The sequence below is a fragment of the Aythya fuligula genome, chromosome 18 (genome assembly GCF_009819795.1).
Source record: "Aythya fuligula isolate bAytFul2 chromosome 18, bAytFul2.pri, whole genome shotgun sequence".
Taxonomy (NCBI): domain Eukaryota; kingdom Metazoa; phylum Chordata; class Aves; order Anseriformes; family Anatidae; genus Aythya; species Aythya fuligula.
In genome coordinates this window covers 9,983,529-9,996,502 of record NC_045576.1, presented here as the reverse complement: position 1 = coordinate 9,996,502, position 12,974 = coordinate 9,983,529, and the positions used below count along the sequence as shown (strand labels likewise).

General features: G+C 50.7%; 1 long non-coding RNA gene across 1 annotated transcript in view; it reads left to right on the top strand.

Moving 5' to 3' along the window:
* The first annotated feature begins 2,397 nt into the window (after positions 1-2,397).
* The window catches only part of LOC116496580, a 25,943-nt gene continuing 15,366 nt past the window's right edge, over positions 2,398-12,974 (top strand). The window contains exon 1 of the long non-coding RNA XR_004254030.1: positions 2,398-2,477. This is a non-coding gene — a long non-coding RNA (uncharacterized LOC116496580). The remainder of the gene's footprint in view (positions 2,478-12,974) is intronic.

The following is a 12,974-nucleotide window of genomic DNA, read 5'->3' as shown; positions in this document are numbered from 1 at the left end:
TGGCATCTGGTAACACTTGCTGGCCCTGGTTTTGCTTAAATCTCAGGAGAAAGACTGAGAAATTAAGAGAGAAAACACCAAAGTAGAAGGGATGTGGAAAAATCCTGTCTCTGTAGGGGTTTTGCTGTCATCTGAGGACAGCGGGAAGCGTCGAGGGGACTCTACCCTGGCAGAGTAAAGCCCCAGCATGGGAAAGCTGAGGTTTCTGAACCCAGAAGGTGACTTTAGCTTTCTTTTCCATTGCCATCTTGTGAAACTCTTTTAAACTGAAAATAGTTCTTTCTTCTGGCTGCAGAATGTAAAACAGCCTTCCTGGAAGAACTGAGGAAAAGTGCGGCACCTGGCGAGGTTACTTTGGTCACTCAGAAATTGCTGACATGTTATTCATTGTTCCTTATCTAACATCTATACACCTCTTTTTTTCTAGCTCAGAATGATCTATAGTTTTTCTTTTTTTTCTTTTTTTCTTTTTTTCTTTTTGTTTAATCTATTCATATGCTTAAAAAAGCCGGGGCCATTAAGCAGTCATTAATTATTGTTGTCGTAGGTGGCTGTGATGTTGTTGTGATGAAATATGCATTCGCTTGTACTTGCAAACTGTAAATGTGCGTGCGTTCATCATGTAGGCAGCGTGGGCAGGGTGGTGGCTATGTTGTTGTCTCTCAGAAAATACAACTTTTTAAATATTTTGGGTTGTGTTCACACCTGTTAACAAGGCTGACTTCCCCTGGGAAGGGTGAGCTGCTGCGTGAGGAGGAGGAGGGCGGCGGTACCCAGCAGATGGGTGCTGCTGTCCCGCAGCTCCTGGGGATGGGGCCACGTCCCCTCCACCACTGTTAGCCTGTCCCGTCCCCTGCCTGGGGACACATCAGCTTTCTCTCCACAAGCCCAGAGGATGTGGCTTCTGCCTCATTTTGCAGCAACCGAGTGCTGTCCTCGCTGAGCAGGGTGGCCTGGTGGCTCCCCGGGGGTGCTCGGGGCTAGAGGCTCAGCCTCGGGACAGGAGCGGCATCAAACCCAGCCTGAGCATCCTGCTGCTTTCACCAGCTCGCGCTCCTCCTTGATCGTAAGCACTCCTCTCGCTGGCTGTCACATCACAGGAAAGCTGCACATCATTCACTGCCGAGGTCTTTGAAGGGGCTTGGGAGGAAGGGGAGACCCTGTGGCTGCCCCCCAGCAGCTCCCCCGAAGCTGAGCGCAGACCTCTTCGGGTGCAGACACCTCCACTTGGTCCCACACCGGCCACATCCCCCCAGAGAGCATCCCAGGGGGCCAGGGCAGGCTCCTGGTCCTTGGGTGCTTCCTCTGCATCCCAAGCAAGCCCCTGGGGGCAAACAGATGCAGAGGCGGTGCCGGGGCCGGAGGAGGAGCAGCACCGCCAGGTCCCTGTGATCTCCTCATGCTGTATCTTCATCTTGAAGCGCTTACAGAGCGCTCTTAGAAGTGCGTTTTCCATATAGATTGTCCACCTGAGGATATAGGATCCCTTTGTAGGCATTACTTAATTTAATTAAGTTTCACCGTGCTTCTTTGAGGCAGGGAAATGATACTCTGTGGGTTTTTTACACCTATGTAAACTGAGGCGCAGGGGTTACGCATCTGCGGGAGCGTCCAGAGGCACTTTGCAGGAGACCTGCTTTTGAGGGTAGTGTTTCCTCAGGAAAGAAGAAAGAGAAGTCCTAAAAATCAGGAGGGGAAAATGCAAAGCACAGAAAAGCCTGAGAAAAGGGAAAATAATGTTTCGGAAAGCTACAGATTGAAGTAATTTTAAATAAAGCATTTGGAAACAAAGCGCAGCAGTTAGTTTAAAATTAAAATCTTCTGGTGGGGCTGTGGGGTGGGGAATAGGTTCTGCTTCAAACACTGCCGTCTGAAATGTGGGTCAGCCCTAGCTTTAGGAAGGACCAGGAGGATTTTCAATGTAAAATTAGAATTGCCAGAAGGGAAACGAGCGTAAACACGGGGAGAGTGGGGAACCCGTGCTGGGGAAAAGGAGAAGGTCCGAGATGGGGCCGTAACGCGTCCAGCTTGGGAGAATCCCCAGCCTTGCATGGAAAATGAGTTTTGTTTAGCTAAGCCCCAACTCAAACACACTTGAAAATTCAGAGTTTTACCAGCCTGGTATTGGGCTGTGAACAAGTCGCTATTGTTCGAGCGAAGAATGCCGCCCCTGTCACCCGCGCTTCGGGGCTGCGGGGCTGCTGAAGGCAGCCTGGCCCCTCCGAGCGAGGGAGGCACGGCGTGGGCTTGGGGTGAGGCTGCCTGCATTAAAAACACCAACATTTATACGTACAATAAACAATGTCAGCCCTTTGTCTTGCCCTGCCCGCTCCCCTTCTCCCCAGGGGCCGATCCGGCACCGCTGGGCGACCCCGGAGCTGCGGGGAGCGGCCGCTCGCTGCTTCGGTGGTTTGGGAAGTGCCTTTTCCTGAAGGAGACTTGAGAAGGGGAAAAAAAATGAAGGAGAGGAAAGCGAGGTGAGCCCTGGGTTGTGGGAGATGCCGGCAGCCAGGACCTGCTGGCTGGGCACCGCTACAAAACCCACGAAAGGCAGGAGCTGTCCTGCCTCGAGGGGTAGCCCAGTAGGCTCGGCTGGTGGCCGTGCTTTTGGAGCTCCCCCAGGGGTATCTCCTCTGCGTGCTGCTCTGCCAGCTTCCACCTGGGCTACCCCTGAGATGTGAGGTGGGAGAGTAGCACTGCTTTGTGGGGTGCGGGTCAGCTTCCCTATGGGGTGAACCCAGCTGCTGACACTTTCCAGGCTTGTTTATAACTTATAAACGACTTAAAAGTGCACCTCCGCTGCAGGAAAACATCATCTAGAGCAGATCTGTCACCATGGTAGTGGTGACATGCTCCGACAATGGCAGTCATTTAAAAGGACCTAGAGATGATACCAGTAACAGTACCCAAAGATGATCCCAGTAGAGCTGTTCTCTTCTTTATTTTATTCTAAAATAAACTAAAATAAATATGGTTGTGGGGTGCAAGTGGGACATGATAGAGTCAGGGGAAAGGAAAGGTCCAACCTTCCCAACACCACTCCTGTAAGTCGCCCAGGAGCAGGCTCCCTCCACCAGTATGACCAGTCCAGCTGGGGACTGGCAAAGGGAGGGCTCCAGTCCCATCCACGAGGTTTTCGGAGCTCCTTGAGGGTTGTGTGGTCCACGCAGCCCCCAGCCCTCACGTGGAGGCTGCGATACTCGGTGTCGCTGTGGGATGGGGAGCGTTAAGGAGTGAAGTGCTGCTGGTCATCGCTTTGAGGAGCAGGGGGTTTATCTGTGGGTAATTCATGGCTCACTGAAGCCGAGGAAAAGAAAGCGATAATTGAAGCTCGTGCCCATTTAGAATACCTTACATCAGAGCTGAAGAACTGAAGCTGTTTTTTCCATTGCAGAAATTATTTGGCCTTGAACCACACAGACCTCACTTGCTATTCTGCAATTGAAAAGAGCCTTTTGTGAGGATTTTTTAAAATAATTACTACAAAGCACTTCAAGAGGAATTCTGATTGTCGTCTATTTTTCATTTCATGCTTTCATGACATTTTTGTTCAAGGATGAATCTTTTATGAAATGTCTATTTTAGGTTACACCCTCCAGAACCTTATTATTTGCCTTAAAAAATCCGTCATGGGCAGGAGCATATTCTTTAAGCTCTCCCATTAGTATAACTAAATTCATCAGAGTAATATCACTATTCATGCAAAATAGGTGTCGTCTTTCTTTTAAACCTCTTGGCAAGTGGTTAAACTGATTTTAACAAGTATGCACTGCCAACTTCTTAAAGCCTTGAAACGTCTGAAGATTCCCAGGCTGCAAAGGACTATTTACATGGTTAAAATTATACACGTATCCCCTCTACTTAAAACTGTCCCCTCATCACATAAGACCCTTGCAAATCCATTCTGACTTCAAAAGGAGGAAAAGTTCCTCTTCCATGAATTTTTTTTTCCTCCTCTTAGCACAGCCTGGGCTTTCCAGGTTGCAAGAGCCACCAAATGTAGCTCGAGGGCCAAATCTAGGTTTTTGCTCCATGGGTGCTTCTCTCAGCGAGAGGGAAGATTAATGAAGGGTTGTCTATTTTTAAAGCCTATTGAAAAAATAATTTTAGAGATAAAAAAACTTAGATTTTAGGTATCCTGCTGTCCATTTTCGTAACATATCCACTGTGAAAATGCAGCAAATGATGCCACGAAATCCTGTGGGACATTTTCTAAGCCGATTATCAGGTTTACAGGTTGCACCTCCACCCTTTGGCTGTCCTTACACCTCTGCATCCCAGCTCCTTCGCCACCGTCCCTGCAAGGAATGACTCCTACCGACCCCACTGCTCACAAAAGGAGAACTTCAAAGTTGCATCCTCACTGTAACTGCATGGGAACTAATTGTGGTAATTCATAGGTATATCCAGGGAAGAGTATTTGCAGGCTTATTTGGCCAGGAAGCAGAGAGCCGTGCCGTGGCTAGCACAGCCGGTTGTAGCTACGCGGGCAGAACTTCCTCAAAGTATCTGCAACCACCCCATGGAGTAATAAATCTGAAATGCCGTTAAAAGATTAAAAGAATTGTTCTCATCCGAGATCTCCGGGTTATTGGAATGTGTTTGGGGAACTGCTTTGGCCTGAGCTCTCTGTCTTTATTACCCTTCCTCCTGGCCCGAAGCACTCCTGATAAATTCATTGCAGTTCCCGGGAAGGTATCGGGCTGCAGGCAGGGAATCCCACATTTGCTCAAGATTCTTGTCTTGTCTCCAGTCCTCTGGTGGAGGATGTCTGAGTGTCAGGAGGTTGCTGTGCTGATCCCAGAACCAAGAAAGGATTTGATGACACGGTCTGGCACGGGCATCATACAAGCTGGTGCACCTACTACGTGTGTAGTGTTTCCTGCGTCCTGTTTTATTTTCTAACTGTTTTGAGCTGAGGCAGTCTGCAAAATGTAGTAATGCTTCCAGGAAAGTGCTGAAAGTCAAATGCTAGGAACGTTTGTGTAAATCCTTTCAGTTTTCTGTCTTGTATTTGCAAAATTGAGATGCCAACAACTGCCTTGAAGTCAAAAGTTGTTAACATCTCGTGTTTTGATTCGGGTCATTGTTGAAAATCTGTATGCATATGCACACACGTAATGCGGTGGGGAGTGGGCTAAATGGTCAACCACAAAGCACGGATCCAGATTTGGATCTAAATTCTTCTAAAGTTCAGGAGTGCTCACATCCTGGGAGCTGGTTCAAAGCCATCTCGAGCTTACAAATTCCTGTCTGGTGCACTCGCTGCTGTACCTGTCTGACTCGAAGAGCGACCAGAGGAGTATCTTTCTTGCGAGCCTCTCATTAGAGAAAATATGAATTACAGAAAGTAACCCAATACCTACCCAGGCTTGCTGCCATGCTCCTTTCCCACTTTCTTCAAAGGAAACTTATCCTGCATTTTGTATGGATCCAAACCAGCACACAAAGGGAAGCGTGCACATTTGTCAGCCCAGCGATCAGATGGGGAGCTGCAGGAGGGGATTGCAGAGATGCTGACTGCTACGGGCACTGTAGCCTGGGCAAAAAGTCTCTGTCTTCATTTGCTGCTGATAATTTCGAGATAAAATAATGTTTAAGGGAAAAAATGTGAGTTTTATAAAAGTATCCACTTGTCTGGTTGGGGAGGGAGTGCTGGCTGACGGAACTGCTTTTGTTGTGCTCTGTGGGTGACACAGGAGGGTGGTGGAGCACGGGGCTGGAGGCATCGTTGCCCTCGTGCTGTGGACCCGTCGCCTGCTCCATTCTGCTACCACGTGCCCCAGGACAGTCCTGGCCCGTCGCTGCCTCTAGGTGCTGTTGGAATAAACACAAATATCAGTGATAATTCCATGTGTTCCTCTGCAAATAGGTGAAACGGTTACATTCTTCAGAGTCTGATGCTTCTTTGAGCAGCTGAATATTTCAGAAAGGTGGATGGGACCCAGATTTTCCCCCTGATAACACCAAGCGTGTTCCCACCAGCAGTGCCCGCAGGTGGCCAGTGGGCTGGGGGCACCCCGAGCATCTTCTGCTCCCTCGGCTGGGCCTGCTTTGGTCCCTCCTCATTATCTGAACGTTTTCACCCAGAAAACTGCTTTGCTGTGTGATCTAACTCCTTTGGGACCCTGCTGTCCTTACCGATGTATTTGTGTGGGGGTGCAAAGCAGGGTGTCCCTGGTGGGAGGGGAAGGCAGGACCTCAGCTCCTGTGTAGGGCCAGCTCCAGCCCGGGCTCTGTGTGAGCAAAATCAGGCAAATTCAGAGCTGGCTTCCACCGGCAGGCCCCTAACATTATTTTGTAAAGCACCTCGGGGTACCTGGGGTCTGAAAGGAAACTCTCTTTCAGAACATCTCCATCTCTGTTCTTTTTACAAAGCGCACTGCGTTTATTTGCAAGGCTTCTGAGCGGCGTTTCATGGTTTAAACGGGGCCATTAGGAGAAGCCCCAGGAGCTGCCGGCGGGGGCAGCTGGGGCTGTGCTGGCTTCTCAGCACCGGGCATGCGAGGCGAGAGCAGGAGTGAATGGATGAGCTCGTTCCCGTAGTCCCAGCCCGCAGTGACCAGCTCACCACAGCACTAATTAAGCAGCAGTCAACTCGGCGCTTTCAAAGCGAAAATGCTGTCAGCAGGTGAAGGGAGAAATCCCTTTCCGCTGGCGGCTGGTTAGTGGGACAACTGCCGGACAAAACTGGGGAGAGCACAAAGCCCTCAGCCTGCTCCTTTACATGAAATGAGACGGGGAGCTTTGAAATGTAGAAGTTGCGTGGCCGTCACCTTCTGCGAAGGGGAGAGGAGAAAAGTGTTTGAGAACAGAACCAAATTGCGCTTCCCTGATATTTTTTTTTATTAATTTTTTTTATTAAGGCTCTTCAAGGATCTTCTGATCTCACCAAGGTATTTATTATCACAGGCTATTTGTTATGAATCGTGGCATTGCTGCCAGCCGAAGGGAATTAACCGAAGGCAGCAGCCTCAAAGCAGAGAGCTGTGGGGCTCTGCAGCATGAGGGGCCTTGGGCTGTCACCAGAGGGACCAGAAACTGGGCATGGCTGCACTTCTGGACCATATTTTGGAGGGCTGGGGCTCCTGAGCTCCTTGTAAAGGCGCAATCAGCAGATCAGGCTTTGGTGCCAGCACCAGCATGGTGTCCTTTAAGCAGTGTCTCTAGGGTGAGGGGTGCTCTGCCCCTTCCCCACCCTGCAGGCAGGCAGGTGCTGCTGTCCAGGCTGCTGTAACATCCTCTGAGCATCGCTGCACCACGGCCAGGCTGCCCGTCCTGTCCCGATGCTGCATGGTGTGTGATGGAGCAGGCTCCAGGGGATGGCACAGCTCAGCCCGGCCATGCTCTCCATCCCAGTGCACATTTCCCTTTCTGCTCTGTCTGGCAAGGCTGTGCTTTCCCTGGCACAGCAGCAGCGACAGGAGCTGGAGGTGTTAACGGAGCACAGGCAACCCATAGGAAGCCGTAATCACTGTATGGATCTCAGAGGGAGCCCTAAAGACTCCTGTTTTGAGCAGACTAATTACAAAAGGCCAGTTAAACCGGTGTGAATCCAGCATAACCCCAGTGTCAGCCACGGCACCTGCCCCGGATCACGTTGAAGCCACCTGGGACTCGTCACCCTTTTTGTTTTCCCCCCCGTGCCCCCAGTACTCCCTGGTCCAGCAGCTGAGTCCTTGGCTCTATGTGCACGGCGCAGGCCTGGCTGCACGCTTCACATCTCTGCGGCGATTTTACAGCAGGTTTTTATGGGAATACTGCTTGTTTCTCAGTGCCCTGCTCGGGGCTGAGCTGCAGTGTGGCCGCACGCTGGCTCCAGGGCTGTGCCACCCCGTGAGACGTGTGGGATTTCAGTGGGTGAGGTGGGCAGGGGATGACCTGGACATGGTCGTACCTCCCTGACTGCCCCATTAGGGTTCAGGAGGGGGAAGCAAATTCCTGCCTGGCCCTTCTGGTGCATCAAATACTGGTGAGCAAGGTGCAGCCCCTGACACAGCCCCCTCTGCACCACCACTTCTGTATGGTCGTGCCACACGGGGGACCTCAGTGGGGTGACACGAGCTCCAAACCTCTTCAGGAAGGTCACAATGGGCATTCAGGGGTTTGATCCCACAAGCACTTGTAGGATAGCCCCAGTGAGCCCCCCAGGTCCTTGTTCCTATCAGCAGGGGCTGCAGCACCACGCAGGGGTCCCGTGAGCTGCACCAAGGTCATCGGAGGGGACGTGGTGCCCGTGAGCCCTGCGATCTCACCTGGGATGCACCTCCGAGCACCTCCACGGCAGAACAACGTCACCGAGGGGACGGTATTCAGAGAGGAGCAATAAAACCGATGAAAGGGCTGGACTGATTTATGAGGAAGGATTAAAAGAGTTACACGTGTTTAGCTTGGCAAAGTGATGACTCAGGGTGGGACGCGGTGTCTGTCGGCGAGTTTGAGGGGCGTAAATACCCTCGGAGGACGGGAATTATTCAGCCCGGTTCAAGAGGGAGTAATGAGATTAAATAAAGGAAATAATCTTTGTGACTGGGTTGAAGGAAAACATTCTTCATGGTTGGAGCCCATTTCCATGTGGAATAATCTCCGCAAAGGAAATCGCTGAAGCCTCGGGACTTGAATCGGCAGCGAGGAGCCGGGGGAGCGGAGCACCAGGGAAAACAGCACCGGGGCTTGGAAAACACCGAACGCTGTGCTTCCAGACATGAAAAAAAAATCTGAAAGCACCGATTGCTGTGCTTCCAGATGTAAAAAATAAATAAAAAATTGGAAAACACCGATTGCTGCGCTTCCAGCCGTGCCATGCGAGTGCAGCTAGGATGTTTGTACGCAGCCATCAACCGCCGCTTTGATGTGGGGAGGGAAACAGAGGGGAAAAAAACAATTGTACAAATTATCTGCATGCTTAGAACTGCAAATTCAAAAGGGAAGAAATTCAAATCATTATTAGTGCAAGTTTCCCAAAGAAGGCCATGGCCGAGCTGTCAAGGAGGGTTGTGAAATCCCTGCTTGTGGCCCAGGAGCGTGATGGTGAGAGCTGACCTGGAGCATCCCACGGCGCTGGCGGGTGCAGCCTGAGCCCCTGCATGACTAACGGGTCTGGGATCGAGTAGGAACCGAAATAAAGCAATTAGCAGGCTCCTGGTTACCCTAATAGCTTCTTATTTGTACGGCACTTCTTCTAACAACAATTATAAGGAAAGGTTTTTCCCCTGCGATTGTGAAAAGGGGGAAAAAACTGGTAATAATGTGGAGAGAGCAAGTCCATGTTCCAAACAAGAACCATATGTTGACTTATCATGGGAAATATGTAAATACAGGCTCGAGCTGATCCGGAGCACATGTTGTTAGTCATGAAGCAGCTATTTAAAATTCCATGGCTGGATCATTAACTTCACAGTATCCTTTATGGAAGACAACAGAGGGCAAATAATCAGAGTGGCACTGAAAATAGCCTTCCTCTGAAGAAATCTCATTTAACCGGGGTTTATGGGAAGGGCTTTGTGATCCGCCAGCTGAAGCGGAGTGGGGTCTCCTCGGTGCTGATTAACCGGGCGCCTTCCTCCCGTGCCAGCAGCGGGTCCTGGCCCTGAAGTCCCCATCGGACATCCCATGGCATCGGGAACGGCCCCGACTCATCCGCCCTGAATATGGGGAGCAAAAATGCTCACCAAGTGCTCACCCCTGGCTCCCAGTTGACAAGAGTGTACCTGAAGGACGTGGTGATGGATTGTGGGCTGGCCGGGAGGTTTGTCCTGGGGTTTCTCTAAAAGTTTGGCTGCTCTCAGCTTGTGTTCCCATCTCTGCTTTGCTGTTTGCTCTCAGTCACCCCGGGCAGGTCGCTCACGTCCGTCGTCTCCTCCTTTTCTCAGTCGATCCTGACAAGGCGCCTTCTCTCCAGGGCCGGCCGTGATCAAAGGAGGTCTAGATTGAAAGAGATTCCGTAATTAGGAAAAAAACTCATAAAATGCAAGAAAGAGATCCTGCACCCCAGAGAAGGCTCTGCCTTAAGGAAATGCTTTCGAGTGGTGAAAGAAGAGCTTCAGCCAAAAGCAGCGACCTGGCAGGGCCCGGCCCTGGCCCAGTCCCCTTGGGATGTGCGAGGAGGGAGCAGCCGTGGCCATGTCCCCCCATGGCATCCCCCCGAGGGCTCTTGTGGCCACTGCTTTGGTATTTTTGGGCAGGAGGCAGGGTAAAAGCTGAGCAGGATGCAGGGGTGGGGGGCTAAAAGCATCGCTAACCTGAGTAACCCCGTGGCAAGAGCCACCCGCAGTGACCTGGACAGAGGGGAGATGGGGAGAAGGAGCCTGGGGGAAGCAAAATCATCAAAACGTTGTTGGAAGGAGTGAGAGCTGAAGGGGGAACTTAAAGGAAGCCGTTCATGTGAATTCAGAGATAACAGGAGAGCAGTGGCTGTACGAAAGGGGAAAATCACAGCTCTAAGTGCGGGAGCTGCTGGGAAAGGTGGGGGCTGCTCTGAAATGCTCCAAATGGAGCAAATCCCCGGGGGTGCACATCAGGGGAGCTGGAGCTGGGGGCTGCAGGTGGCTGCACGGCAGCAGGCCATCCTGCCTAAGCTAAAACCCATGTTTTTAGGGTGTTTTTACATGTTGGGGGTGGGTGTTCTTGTGTTTTTATCCTGCCTGGCCACCAGTGCAGCCCTGCCTCTGCATCCATCAAGCTAGGCAGGGGTCGATGTGATGGGGGAAATAGGGCTGCAAAGGGACAAGCCCTGCAGAAGGGCTCTGAGCCCCAGGGATGAAGCTGACAGAAGATGAATTGTGGTGGCGGTGATCACCTGAGCTCTGATAACACCCAAAACGTGCACGGCATCTGCTGAGAGCATCTGAACACAGACCAGAGCAAGCTTGTACCTCCCAGCAGTGCCTTCCCTTGGAGCCCTCTCAGTTAACATCCCTCTCTTTACATCCCTGCTGAATCAGGTGCCCGAAGTGCACAGCCCAGGGCACGTTACCCAGGCTGTGCCAGGTTGATTTTCCTGCTGTTATCGGCCCCGTTTGTTATTCGGCCCTGTCGTTTGTCACAAGAGAAGCAGTCTGTGAATTCAGTGCATCCTTCCTTCTTTTTATTATTAGGGTTTTACGGTGCTTTAGCCCATGCTGCGACACCTGCTCGTGTAAAACTGAGGTGGGGCTTGGAGGGGGAACCATGCCACCCACCCCACAGCTGCATCCAGCCCCATCCAGGTCTGTTGTAACTTTATTCTCACCTGTGCTTGTGTTTAATTTAAGTGGGAAAAAGAAATCTGGCATCTTCTGATTTCCAAGTGACTGAACTGACCAAAAGCCTTTTTTTTTTTTTTTTTTTAATTTATTTTTATGCCTCTTCTTTGTAATGTGACAGTAGCTCGATTAAACCAACACACCTACAAATGCACCCACTCCCCAACCACGCAGCACCAGCAAGGTTTGGATTGCGTTTTCAATGCGATTTTACTGCAAAAAAAGGGAAAAAAAGTCGACAACTCTGACTCTTAGGGGCCGTTTGCAATTTCTTGCTAGCCAAAGCAACCCGTGGGCAGGGAGGTGCCTCTGCTTTTCCCTTCTGCAGGGCCAGGCAGTGCCCCCAGGCAGTGCCACCTGGGTGCAGGTGGGGACAGCAGCACTGGCGGCGAGATGCCACCACGATGCTGCTGGGCTGGGTGGGACATCCCATATTTTGGAGGTTTTTGTGTTTCCAGCCACCTTCTTGAGTTGTAGACGAGCAGATGGGAAGCTGTAACCAAACCCCTGACTGCTCTCTCTCGATAACAAGGAGTTTGTTTAAACTTCCATGATTTTTTTGAGAGAAAGCAATGTTTGCTCTTTTTTTATTTAAAATTTATTTCCTCCTTGTGTTTTGACAGTTTTGTTTCTCTGGGGCACTTTTATAGGAGGTTTTTATTATTTTACTACGTTATTCATCTGCATTTTAATTGCACACAATAAAACTTGAAAGCTCCCAGCAGAGAAAATCCTACTCGACTTTCCATCCTGTCTCACTGGGGATGAGTTGTTGGGGTCGCGTCGTTTGTCAACAACCAGGGCTGAGCCCTTGGTAAGAAACCAGGGCTTGTAAGAAAGGTGCTGATTTTCCTGACGTATGACAGCAACAACTTTTCATTGGCCTTGTCAAAAAATTCAGTTTAGCCTTGCCTTCATCTGGGGTTAGCGGGGTATGTTTAGAACAGAGCAGGTGTTGTCTGGAGGCAGGACAGGCGAGCCACGAGTGCCAAGAGCGAAAGGAGTCATCTTGGAATTAATTCCTGACGAACGGTGGTACCCAAAACATGGGGAAGGGATGCCCTGGAGCAGCTCTCCTTTGCTTTCAGTAGCTCTGCTTGTCAGCACCAGCACTGTTTGCTTTGGGGTTCACTTTGCAGAGTTATCTTGAATCCAGTCCCGTTTGCTGAGCACGGTTGGGTTTTGTTCCCTGATCTCCAAAAGCAAAAATTCCCATCTAAGTGCCTCGGGGGAGCTCCCTGCAGAAGTCCCGTGTGCTGTGGGGCCGGGAGAGCTTCCCCATCCGACAGCAGTGGTGGTTTTGGGGCTAAACCAGCCCCAGCCCCGCTCCTCACCTGCACGGAGCCAGGTGAGAGGGTCCAGCCCCCCCCTTAGCCACCAGAGCCAGCGGGCTCTGCAGGCGTGCCACGAAACAATAAAAAATGTGCCCACGTGTCAGGGTCGGATCCTCGGGGCTCTGTGCGAGACGTGGAGCTCGTGCTCAGCTCCCTGCAAGCATGAGCCAACATTTTGCGCTTGAAAGACTCTGGCCTGTAAATCACTTCACCTTTCCGTGGCTCTCCCTTGTCTGACAGGCTCTTTCTCCTTGTAATTATTATAGGAAAAAAAAAAAAAAAAAAAAAAAAAAAGGGAGGTGAGCAAGTTTTCACGCAGAAAGTGAAGCAGCTCAAATTGCATCCAGAAAAAAAAAAAAAAAAAAAAAAAAAAGTCCTCTATTAAAACATTATCCAT